This window comes from Bison bison, unplaced genomic scaffold (assembly GCF_000754665.1).
Source record: "Bison bison bison isolate TAMUID 2011002044 unplaced genomic scaffold, Bison_UMD1.0 scf7180017864072, whole genome shotgun sequence".
Lineage (NCBI taxonomy): Eukaryota > Metazoa > Chordata > Mammalia > Artiodactyla > Bovidae > Bison > Bison bison.
This window is the reverse complement of record NW_011494644.1, coordinates 7,217,503-7,230,338: the sequence shown is the minus strand read 5'-3', so window position 1 is coordinate 7,230,338 and position 12,836 is coordinate 7,217,503. Positions and strand designations below refer to the sequence as shown.

The window sequence follows — 12,836 nt, the reverse complement described above, 5'->3', positions numbered from 1 at the left end:
GAGGTAGCCATGAAGATCCAGATCATACATAGTTTGGAACTCCTAAAGAAGTAGGAAGCTGAGCTTGAAAGGGGGTTTCTACTGGCCTCATAATCTGAGCAATAAAATAATACTAGTAAAGGATTATAAGGATTACAGCACAAGACAATGGTAAAGCCCAACCCAAAATCTGGTTTGCTAAACAACTCTCCTAAATCCACTCCTCTTTTGAGGCTTAATTTAATTACTAGTTCCTTCATAATTCCTTCCAACTCATACAAAACTCACTCTTGACCTCTGATTAAACAATACTCTTTTTCTAATTATTTCAGATGTTAATCTCACTCTTCCAAATAGAACTAATTACTGCTCTGGGAACAAAAACCAGCTCTACTTGCACCGTACTCCCCCGGCACCAGGTACTCCAATTAAATACCAATTCCTGCTTTTACTAACACTATAAACCTATCCACCACCACGCATGCAATCTTCCCACTCTTTCTTCCACCCACATTCTACTTCTTTAAGAACCAGTTTAAATCCAATCTATTCAAGCAAGCATTTCCTAGGCAGCACAGCATGTGGTTAAGAGCTCTGGCTCTGAACCTAAAAGAGAAGCGGGTTTAAATGTCAACTCCACTACCGACCTGTATAAGCAACTTGTTTAATTTCTCTAAAGCCTCCATCTGGTTTATAAGAGGTCTTAAATGCTACCTCCCTCAGAGGTGTCTTGTGAAGATTAAGTAATGCAGAGGAACTGCTTAAGAGATGCACGTCAGTGTATACTGAACATCAGCCACAAGGGACTAGGTACAGAACACCGCACTAAGTTAATGTTAGTATACAAGGAAGCCTGTGACCAAAGACAAGACCGCATACAGTAGAAAACAGAAATAGCACACCTCCTGGAATGGTTTACTTCAGGAAGACAAGCGGTAACAAGTGTTGGCGAGACACGGAGAAAAGGGGAACCCCTGAACACTGTTGGTGGGAATGTAAACTGGTGCAGCTACTATGGAAAACAGTATGGAGGTTCCTCAAAAAATTAAAAAGACAACTACTAATGATCCAGCAATCTCACTTCTGGATATATATTCAAGAGAAATGAAAACAGGGTATCAAAAAAGATACCTGCTATGTTTACTGCAGCTTTATTCACAATAACCAAGACAGAGAAACCACCTAAGTCCATCAATGAATGAAGATGCTGTATATACATACAAAGGAGTATCATTCAGCCTTGAGAAAGAATTCTGCCATTTGCAACAACATGGATATGAACCTTAAGGGCATTATGCTAAAATTAGTTCGAGAAAGACAAATACTGTATGACTATCACATACATGTGGACTCCAAAAAAACCAAACTTGTGGTTACTAGTGACCAGGGGATAGGAAAATTGAGATGTTGTTAAACAGGACTTCCAACTAAAGGGAGTAATAAATTTGCAAATAAGGGGAATAAATTCTGGAAATCTAATGCACAGAATAGTGATTACTGCCATTGATACTGTGTTTTATGTTTCAAAGTTGCCAAGAGACTGGGTTTTAGATGTTCTCATCACAAAAAAGAAATGATAATTATGTGACCTGAGAGAGATGCCAGCTAATACTTCTGTGGTAATCCTGCTGGAATACAGCAGACCCCTGAACAAGGCAGGGATTACAGGCACAGACCCTATGCAGTCGAAAGCTGCATGTAACTTTACAGTTGGCCCTTCAAACCCACAGTTCCACATCAACAGGTTCAACCAACCACAGATCATGTAATACAGTACTATGTATTTAGTGAAGAAAAAAAAATTTACAGATAAGCAGGACCATACAGTTCAAACTCACATTTCTCGAGGGTCAACATGTATATAAATATTTCAAACCAGCAAGTTGTACATATTAAACTTGCACAAAGTCAGATGTCAATTATATCTCAATAACATACACACACAGGTATGTACTAACTGAGAAAAGAAAATGGAATCGACTTTGTTAATCATACCTTAATAAAACTGGAAAAGTAACTTCCCTGGTGGTCTAAAAGTTAAGAATCCGCCTGCTAATGCAGGGGACACAGGTTAAAGCCCTGGTGTGTGAAGATCCCACATGCCTTGAAGCAAATAAGCCAATGGGCTACAACTACTGAGCCTGTGCTCCAGAGCCCATGCTCTGCAAACAGAGACGCCCACACAGCACAATTAGACAGCAGCCTCCTCACTGCAACTAGAGAAAACCTGAGCATAGCAACCAAGACCCAGTGCAATGAAAAGTAATAAAATGTTTTTAAAAACTGGAAAAAAATTAAAAAGGAAAAATGGCACTGGATATATAGAAACAATTATTAATGCACAGTTCAGAATGAGGCAGATGCCAAAGCAAACAGTTCAAGATTCCAGATTTCAGACCAGACCACACCAGCTATCAAAAGACATTAAGATGTCACAAGAAGAGAAAAAACTACAGATCAATAACCCTTGTGACCACCAACTCAAAAATCCTCAACAGATGACTAATAAATCGAATCTAGCAACATATAATGGGAACTATATGCTATGCCCAAGTGAGACTTATCCCAGGGATGCAAAGCTGGTTTAACATACAAAAATCAACGTAATATAACATTGACAGAACAAAGGATAAGACAACATGATCTCAACAGATACAGAAAAAGCATCTGACAAAATCCAACACCCTTTCAAGATAAGACAAAAATGTTCACACCAGGAATAGAATGGAACTTCAATAATTTGATAAAGTCCATAGTTCACATTGTTCTTAATGGTTAAGACTGAATGCTTTTTCTCTAAGATGAAACAAGACAAAGATGTTCACTTTTACCACTCCTATTCAACATTTTCCCGTAGGTTCTAGTTAGGAAAATAAGGCAAGAAAAATAAGTGGGGGAGGAGGCTCAAGAGGAAGGGAATATATATATATATAAAATTATGACAAATTTGAGTTGCTGTATGGCAGAGACCACCACAACACTGTAAAGCAATTATCCTCCAATAAAAAAAGAAAAGAAAAAGAAATAAAAGGCATTAAGATTGGAAAGGAAATTATATAAATGAGTTCACCAAAGCTGCAGGATATAGAATCAACATACAAAAATCAATTGCATGACATGCTACAACAGGTATGAACCTTGAGAATATTCTGCTAAGTGAAGTCAATCACAAAAGGACAAACACTGTGATTCCACGCACGTGTTACCTGGAGCAGTCAGATTCACTGAGACACAAAGTAGATGGTGGTTCCCAAGGGTGGAGGGGAGGAGAGAACGGGGCTTATTGTTTAGCAGGTGCAGAGTCTGTTCTGCAAGATGAAGTTATGGCGGGGAATGGTGACAGTGGAGCAACATTATCAATGTGCTTAATTTCACTGACATATACACTCGAAAATGTTTAAGAAATAATAGCAAATGAAACAACTTACAAAGGATTAATCTCCAAAATATGCAAGCAGCTCATGTAGCTCAATACCAGAAAAACAAACAACCCAATCAAAAAGAGGGAGAAAACCTAAACAGACATTTTTCCAAAGACATACAGATGGCTAACAAACACACGAAAAAATGCTCGATATCGCTCATTACTAGAGAAATGCAAATCAAAACTACAATGAGGTATCACCTCACACCATCAGAAGGGCCAACATCAAAAAATCTACAAACAATAAATGCTGGACAGGGTGTAGAGAAAATGGAACCCTTTTACACAGCTGGTAGAAAGGTAAATTGATACAGCAACTATGGAGAACAGTATGGAGATTCTTTAAAACAAAACTAGGATTAAAACTACCCTATGACTCACCAATCCCACTACTGGACATCTACCCTGTGTGTGTGTCTGTCGCTCGGCCGTGTCCGGCTCTTTGCGACACCATGAACTGCAGCCCGCCAGGCTCAGGTTCCTCGTCCATGGAAACTGCCGGGCAAGAATACTGCAGTGAGCCGCCATTTCCTTTTCCACCATATACCCTGAGAAAACCACAACTGAAAAAGACACATGTTCCCCAGCGTTCACTGCAGCACTATTTACAACAGCTAGGACATGGAAGCAACCTAGATGTCCACCGATAGGTGAGTGGATAAAGAAGCTATAGTACCTACATGCAATGGAATACTGCTGCTGCTGCTAAGTCGCTTCAGTCGTGTCCAACTCTGTGCGACCCCAGAGACGGCAGCCCACCAGGCTGCCCCGTCCCCGGGATTCTCCAGACAAGAACACTGGAGTGGGTTGCCATTTCCTTCTCCAATGCAGGAATACTACTTAGCCATTAAAAGGAATGCATCTGAGTCAGTTCTAATGAGGTGGATGAACCTAAAGCCTATTAAAAAAGAGTGAAGTCAGAAAGAGAAAGACATATCATACATTAATGCATAGATATGGAAATCTAGAAAGATGATACTTTCTAGAAGTACTGATGAAGCTACGTGTAGGGCGGCAATGGAGATGCAGACATAGAGAACAGGCTTGTGGACACAGTGGAGGAAGGAGAGGGTGGGATAATCTGAGAGTGGCATGGGAACATATCTATTCCTGTACGTAAACAGATAGCCAGCACGAATTTGCTATGACACAGGGAGCTCAAAGCAGTGCTCTGTGACAACCTAAAGGGGTGGGATGGGGTGGGTAGGTTCAAGAGGGAGGGGGCATATGTACATCTATGGCTGTGACTCATGTTGATGTATGGCAGAAAGCAACACAATATTATAAAGCAATTATCCTCCAATTAGAGATAAATAAAAATTTTAAAATAGTTTAAGACAGCAAACTGGCTGTACCAAAATTTTAAATTTCTGTGCTTCAGAGGACATCAAGAATGTGAAAAGGCAACCCACAGAATGGGAGAAAATATTTGTAAATCATTAATCCAATAAAGGACTTGCATCTAGAACATATAAAGAACTCTTGACAACTCAACAATAAAATATAACCAAATTTAAAATGGGCACAGAATTTGAATAGACATTTCTCCAAATCAAATACACAAATGGTCAGTAAGCTATGAAAAGATGTGCAGCGTTATCAGTCATTACAGAAACGCAAATCAAAATCACAATGAGATACCACTCACATCGGTGAGGACGTGGAGAAAATGAAATACACTGCTGTTAGAAATGGAAAATGGGTGCAGCTGCTTTGGAAAGGCTTGGTGGTCCCTCAGAAAGTTAAAACATAGAACACATGCCTTGAAATTCCACCCCAAGGTGCATCCCCAAGAGAACTGAAAACACACGTCCACACAAACACTTGTAAATGAATGGTCACAGCATCATCATTCATCATAGCCCAAAAGTGGAAGCATCCTTAATGCCCACCAACCAGTGAATGGATAAACCCAATGTGGTATAGCTACACAATGGATTATTTTTTGCCCATAAAAAGAATGGAGTGCCGATACATGCCACAACATGCATGAACTGTAAAAACATGCTTAGTGAAACAAGCAAGACAAAAGGTCACATGATTCCATTTATACAAAATGTCCAGAATAGGCAAAACCATACAGACAGAGTATAGACTAGTGGTTTGCCAGAGGCCAGAGGTGGGGTGAAGGGGGAGTGATCAATAGTAAGTATGGGTTATTTTTTGAGGGGTGGGGGGAGGGGGGTATAAAAAATGTTCTGGAATTAGGGAGCTGTGATGATTGCACAATTCTGCAAATAAACTAAACCAATGAATCATACACTTTAAAAGGGTGAACTTTATGCTATGTCAAAGTGTTAGAAAAAAATTTTTTTGAGGGAGAAATTGAAGAAGACATTCAGAGGAGGAGGAACTGAGGACAGAGCAAGAGGTAGAAGGGATAAAGCTAAACAGATAAGCTTAGCACAGACTAGAGTTTGGGCTTCAATTCCAGAGTCATTAGAGAAGCGGTGGAAGTTTCTAAGTGACAGGCTGAGAACTGCAGCTTGAGCATGATTAACTTGCAGCAATGTAGAGAAGGCACATTTTACATTCCCTTCTAGCTTTTCACAGTGAAATTCTCACTTATGTGCCTCACATCATCTAGGGACTCACAAGTAGAATATTAAGTGAAACATATTTCTCTGACATCCTTGCACGGTCAATTAACAGCAACAAACAGAGATTTGCTCAGTTGTGTCTGACTCTTTGTGACCCCATAGACTGAGGACCCCAACAGGCTCCTCTGTTCATGGGATTCTCCAGCCAAGAATCCTGGAGTGGGTTGCCATTCTCTTCTCCAGGGGATCTTCCCGACCCATGGATCAAACCTGGGTCTCCCGCACTGCAGGCAGATTCTTTACTGTCTGAGCCACCGGGGAAGCCCCTGACACGGTGAAGTAATGCTTAAAACACATTTAAAATCAGTGCATATTTCACACCACATAGCACTCTGTTCTAGTGTTTTATGGGGATACTCCAAAAGAGTAAGAGAACAAAGAGACCAAAGTCAACAAAGCACAGATGTCAAAATTGTAAAAAATATTCAGTATCACTGCAGCAAGCCGTTCAATCAATGCTGGCTGACTCAAAATTACTAGTAAGAACAGCAAAACAAATGACTTGGTTTCATCGTGTTTGTTTTTACACAAAATCTAATCAATTGATGTTTGCAGAAAATATCTTGTAAGGTTCAAAGTATAAAATTCCTTAACCAAGTTTCAATCTGTTTTGAACATTCCATTTGAAACGGGAAGTCAGCTGAGTCATGGTCACACAACACACTAAAATTCAAAATGCCTTTTCCCTGTTAAAAGAGTAGAAACGCTAGGATTTCTGCTTCATAACCAGCTCACACAGAGTATGCAATTCAAGACCACCTTGATAGGACATTTAAACTATATAGTTGGGCTCCCAAAGCCCAAATTCCAAATTCAGATTCAATTAACCAAGGATCAGAAAAAATTCCAGAAAGTTCTAAAAAGCAAAACCTGAATAGCTATACATGGGCAAATGTTCAGATAGCATTTACACTGTATTTACAACTATTTACATAATATTTACATTGAATAAAGTATTATAAGTAATCTAAAAGATGATTTAAATATAAGGGAGAAAGTGTGTAAGTTATATGCAAACACTATGCTATTTTATATGAGGAATCTGAGCATCTCTGGATTTTGGAATGGGCTGGGCTGGGGGTTTTGGAACCAACTCCCTGAGGGTCAACTCTTTTATTTTCACATTGTTGCTGTTTGAGGTTTTTTTTTTTAAGGGAAACTATGCCTTAGTCAAATGTTACTTTCTCTTTTTTAAATCTTAAAAATCTCTTTATTCACATTATTCAGCTCCTCTATCATCCTCCCTATGATACAATGTTTCTTAGTATTTGGGGAGCCACAGCCTTTGAAGTATGCTAAGGATTTTTTTTAAGCACACATTCAGTTTTTTGAACTATTTCCTACCATCTGTGGTCCCTGCGGAATTCAAGATGAGAGACTGTTCCAGTGCCACAATGCCACTCTAATTTCAACAGGGGCGTTCTTTTGAAGAAAGCGTATCACAAGCCCAGCCCAACGTTTCATTTTCTTACCTGGGTTATCAGTTTATTACAGGTGAAAAGCCAAAAACACACAACGTTTATGTCTAACAATAAAAGAAGTTCTCTTCAGAATAACCTTTCAAAAAAGTTGCAATCATTACAGTTGGCCAATTTAAAAAAGACTTGTAATTATTGTAACCTCAACTATTTAAAATTATACCTCAGCTTCAACTAATTGTTTGGCACATCCTAAAATGAAAAACAAAACAAAACAAAACACTGAGTTAGTGTAAAGGTAAAAGTACTGGGTAAACCTTCAGTTAATTTCCTTCCGAGTGGTGGGGAGGGCACCTGATGGGAGGCACTGACAACGAACACGTCACCTACGTGACACTGCCGCCAAAAAGGTCCAACCTGAACCTAATCGTACAGAAACCACGGGACAAATCCAAACTCAAGTCCACAGAAACAACTAGTCCGGACTATACCAAAATGTCAGTCACTAACGGGGAAGAAATGGATGAAGAACTGCTCCTGATGGAAGGAAATGAAGACAACTAAATGCAACCCTGGATTAAGGAACTGAGAAAAAAGAAGACAAGACATTATTAGGACAACTGGGAAAATCTGAATATGAACCAAATAGTACTGTAACAAAGCTAAACCTCTCCAACTGTGATCTATTTGATTGCTGTTACACAGAATGCCCTTGGTTTTTATTTAGGGGTGATGGCATGATAAAACCAATGTGGCAAAACACTAGTACCTGGTAAACCTAGGTGGAGATACAAATGTTCACTGCACTCTTCTTGCTACTTTAATCAAGATTAGGATGATTTTAAAAAATTTTTAAATGGGAGGACATTTTCTTGATTTTGAGTGAGAGACATCATAAGTTAACCTAAGCAGAACATATACAGCCATATTTAAGTCTTTCCAACTGTGGGCAATACTTTTGAGACTGTCATGAAACGGAGCTGTAAAGGACGGTAATTTATACTCACAGATTTATTTCAGATACCAAAATTCAAAAGAGGTTACAGAATGGTACTCAGGTTTTTTAATGTTTATATTTAAAATTTCCATAGAGGGTTGTTACACACGTTAAAATTAAGCTTACCTTTTACGATTCATTTATTCTACCAACTGATGTACCACATAGCTTCCAAATAAAGCTAGAAAGAAACCTATCAATATGAAATTGTTGGCCTACAAAGCACATCACAGGAAAGCAACACAAAAATTGAACAAAATCAGAAGCTTCTCCCCCCAAATAAAGTTGGGTGAATTCCAAGAGCACCCTATCTAGGAAGTTCACACCTGCTTTCTCTAGTTTTTTCTTAGTTAGCACATCCCAGGTAAAGGTGTCTCAGATAAAAACATTCCAGGTTAGATGCTACATTATACAGTATGCAAAATCTTTAACAACTTCTCTCATGTGATGGCATTTAATGGTTGGTTTTAGGGGCGGGGGGGAAATCAGCATAACATAAAGCATGTAACTTCTACTTCAGATAACACACTACATTAGTAAAATGGTCACAAAATAGTCTATTGAGGTAATTACTCTATTTTCAGAAAGAAAGAAGAAACCCAAGTTACCTTTTTTCCTGTTGTGCAATATAAAATACTGCCTAGCCTGAAATACCCTAGAGTCAAAAGGTCTGTCTGAATCCCAGATTTGTCACTTTAGAGACTATAACCTTGACCACAGCTTTCTCACTTGTGAAATGAAGGGATCCAAATATTAGCTGGTGTTATGGTCTAGATCTAAATACGCAATGATTTTATCATTTTGGCTTCCTATACATATAATTTACAAAATTTAATTTATATATGTACTTTATATATATATTTACATATGAATTTACTTTATATACACACACATATACTTACTTTTTAATGTTAGATACATTGAATTAGAAGGGATTTTTTTTTTTAAACCATACACTGTAATTTATCATCTTTTTTCCCCAAACCTCGATGTCTGTTCTCACATTTATTTTATTCAGAGGCTGAGTCAATCTCCCCTCCACCCAAGACGGAGACCCCTGTATATTTAGTGGATTTTTTTTTTTAATTTAGCTGCATCAGGTCTTCGTTGTGGTGCACAGGTTCTAGAGCTCGAAGGCTCAACAGCTGCTGCCCATGGGTTGAGCTGTCCCAAAGCACATAGGCTCTTAGTTTCCCAACCAGGGATTGATCCCAACTCTCCCACACTTGATGGCAGATTCCTGACCACTGGATGGGCAGGCAAGTCCCAAGACTCCTGCAGTTCCAAGACTCCTCTCACAACTAATTCCAGTAAGTAGGTGCCAACCCCCAGATTTAACATCTGCGTAATCACACTCCTGCTTTTCTACTACCACTTTAATTCAGGTCGTCCTCACCTCTTGCCCAGATCACTAGTTATCATTTTTCTATCCTATCACCACCCTACCTAAAAGCTTCGTAGTAGCTTCCCACAATGTAGGATTTATGCAAAATATCCTCCACCGGATATTCAAGAAACTCTACCCCTGCCCCGACCCTTACACACCAATGCAACTAAACTACTTACTGCTGTTTCAAATTGCCTATACTTTCTGGATGCCGTACCTTTATTTCTGCTGTTGTTCCTACACTGCCTTTTTCTCTGCCTTCTAAAATGGATTCCATTCTTTAAAATTTAGTTTCAGTGGTGATCTCCCGTATCTAGACATTACATTACACATTTGTCTTTTGAATGCCAGGATACTGACAAAAAGTGACAACTTTAATGGCCGACAGTAAATTAAGAGAGTTGACCTCATGTGGGCAACCAAACTTATCCACTGTGCCAATTTTATTTAACTGGCTCTGGCTACCTGGCACTCTGTCTTCAGGGTTTGCAGCTTAGCAGAGGAAAAGGAGAATGGCAATAAGACTTCCGTCATTCATTCAGAGACTGGAGGAGTTTCCCAACAGGGGGTCTACACAGTGGGAATTTGGAGTCCCAGGGTATTACAAAAGATATTTAATGCTTACAGATTTAATGTTAAAAATCCAAATGTTTGGTTATATTCAGGAAACATGAAGATCTAGAACAGTGGGGGTGATTTCACCCGAGGGGACCTCTGGTGCTATCTTAAGGCGTTTTTTGACTGTCACACCTGAGTGAGTATTTCTGGCCAATGCTGCTACACATCCCGTAGTACACAGGGCAGACTTCAAAACAAATGATCTGGTCAAAATGTCAACAGTGGGTCTAGTGGTTAAGAGTCCGAGCTTCCAGTGCAGGGGGCATAGGTCTGATCCCTGGTCAGGGGACTAGGATCCCACGTGCCTCGTGGCACAGCCAAAAAAGAGGTCAACAGTGCCCAGGATGAGAGGAGTGCTGCCTGTATATGTGGGTTCTGCCTCTCCAAAGAGACTTTCACGTTTTTTGGAAGTGAAGAACCATGCCTCTTGCAAGGCAACACAATATAGCCCAAAGCGTAACATCTCCTGCAGTTTACCAGTGGTGTGGCCTCCTGGAAGTTACTTAACCTCTTTGTGCATCAAAGTCTTCACCTGTAAAACAGAGACCGAGATCCTGAAAGCACCTACCTCAGAGAGTTCCAGGATCAGATGAGTCGATGTAAGATCTTCAAAGTGTGCCAGGCAGACAGAAAACACCCACTAAACTCAGCTGCTGCCGTTCTTAACTTCCCTAGTGCCTAGCCTTGCATTTGGAACATCTAAGATGGGCAAGAAATGTTTACTAACTGAATATAGGATAATGCCTTCCTGGGGAGGCACAAATTGGTAAAGACAAATATACTCTCCTTATTTGGAAAAAAGGAAGCACAGCGCTAAGGATGGAGTTGAAAGGAAGCATTTGCCCACCTAATCTTCTCTCCCTCCTCAGAAAACTTTTAACCTTTAGGAAATGTTCCCCTCGCACAGGGACCTTGGTACACAGTGGCCTGTAACATCCTTTATATTTGTTTTTCCTTTTCATTCCTTCTGACCAGCTGAAGATCTTGGAATTTATGAATGGAATGGTTATCTTCTTTTGACCCTCGCACCATTAGCCTGGTGGTAGTTATTCGTGTGCCCATTACAGCCTTCCTCCGACAATGCACATGGAGTCTGTGGCCAGGGACAACACTTGACTCCTTTTTATAAAACCCAAGGGGCCTAACAGACCTTGGCAACTGCAGGCCCAAACCTCTCCCTTTACAGATTAGGAAGAGAGAGGCTAAGTGATTTGCCTAGAGTCAAGGTCATATTGTTAAGTGACAAAGCTGGGATTCAAACTCTGATACACAGCTGATACAGACTCCAAGTTCCATCCAACTTGTAATAGCATATAGAAATTATACCTGTGGTAGAGACAATTTTTAATTACGTCCCAGAAAACCTCCACAGAAATTATACTGATAGTTACCTGACAAAGCAAAAATAGAAAGAGTAACACTCAAAGCTCCCTTCTGAAAGTGTATCTTAAAAACTCAACCTGTTTAATTGTTTCATATCTTAACGTTAATAGCTTCTAACAAGACTTAAATATCTGGTTATTTAGTCAGGCTTAATTTCCTTTAAATGATTGTGTAATTATTTTGAATAACAGAATATCTCTTATTTGTTAAACCAATGACGACCATCCTTCACTGACTTAACAGATTCTTTAATGACCAGTTTAACAAATTAATATCTATATAACCCCAAAGACCAGCAATTTGAAATGATTCTATATGCTGAAAATACATTCAGATGATTTGAATTGTGAATGTTAAGACCTCAATACAAGGTTAAGACCCAATACAAACACAAAACTTACAATCACCAAGCACAAACTACATTAAGACCTGAGACAGACAATTTTTATTTTATTTCGTTCAAGTAAAAGCTGCTCACTGATTAGGCTAATCTAGAAGTTTCTCTCAGTGTCCCAATATGATGCAAAAGAAAACGGCGAAAAAGAAAGGAAAAGACTGTAAGACCAGAAAATGAATGTGAAAAAGAGTTAAATGCCTTGATGCTTAAGCAATTACAGCTCAATAAAGCTCGACATTTTCATAGGGGCATCGTTTAAAAAACAAAAAAAGCCCTTTGTGGTGATGATTTAAGTTACCAGTGCAAAAGCACTCAGGTCCAAAAGGAGTGAGAACCACTTACTGGGAATGTTTTTTAATTATTTTACCACCTGATAAAAGGAGCACACGCCGAACGTAGGTATAAATGTATTTTCAAAAGAAAACAAAACGCAGTCTATGCTCGGTAAAGTTCAAGGGCAAAACTGTTTCCAGTGCAACAGAATCCGCCTGACTACAATGTGTGGGGGGGGGGGGGGCAAGACATAGTATCTTTTTATAAAGGCAACAATTTGAGTTACAAAGTAATAACGGGGAAGCCAAAACAGTTTGACAGCCCGCCATAAGGGCCGCCTCAATCATGAGTCACACAATG

At 39.4% G+C, this 12,836-nt stretch overlaps 1 pseudogene; it reads left to right on the top strand.

Annotated features, from left to right (window-relative positions):
- Positions 1-7,778: 7,778 nt before the first annotated feature.
- Positions 7,779-12,836, top strand: part of LOC104986738 — a 120,867-nt pseudogene continuing 115,809 nt past the window's right edge.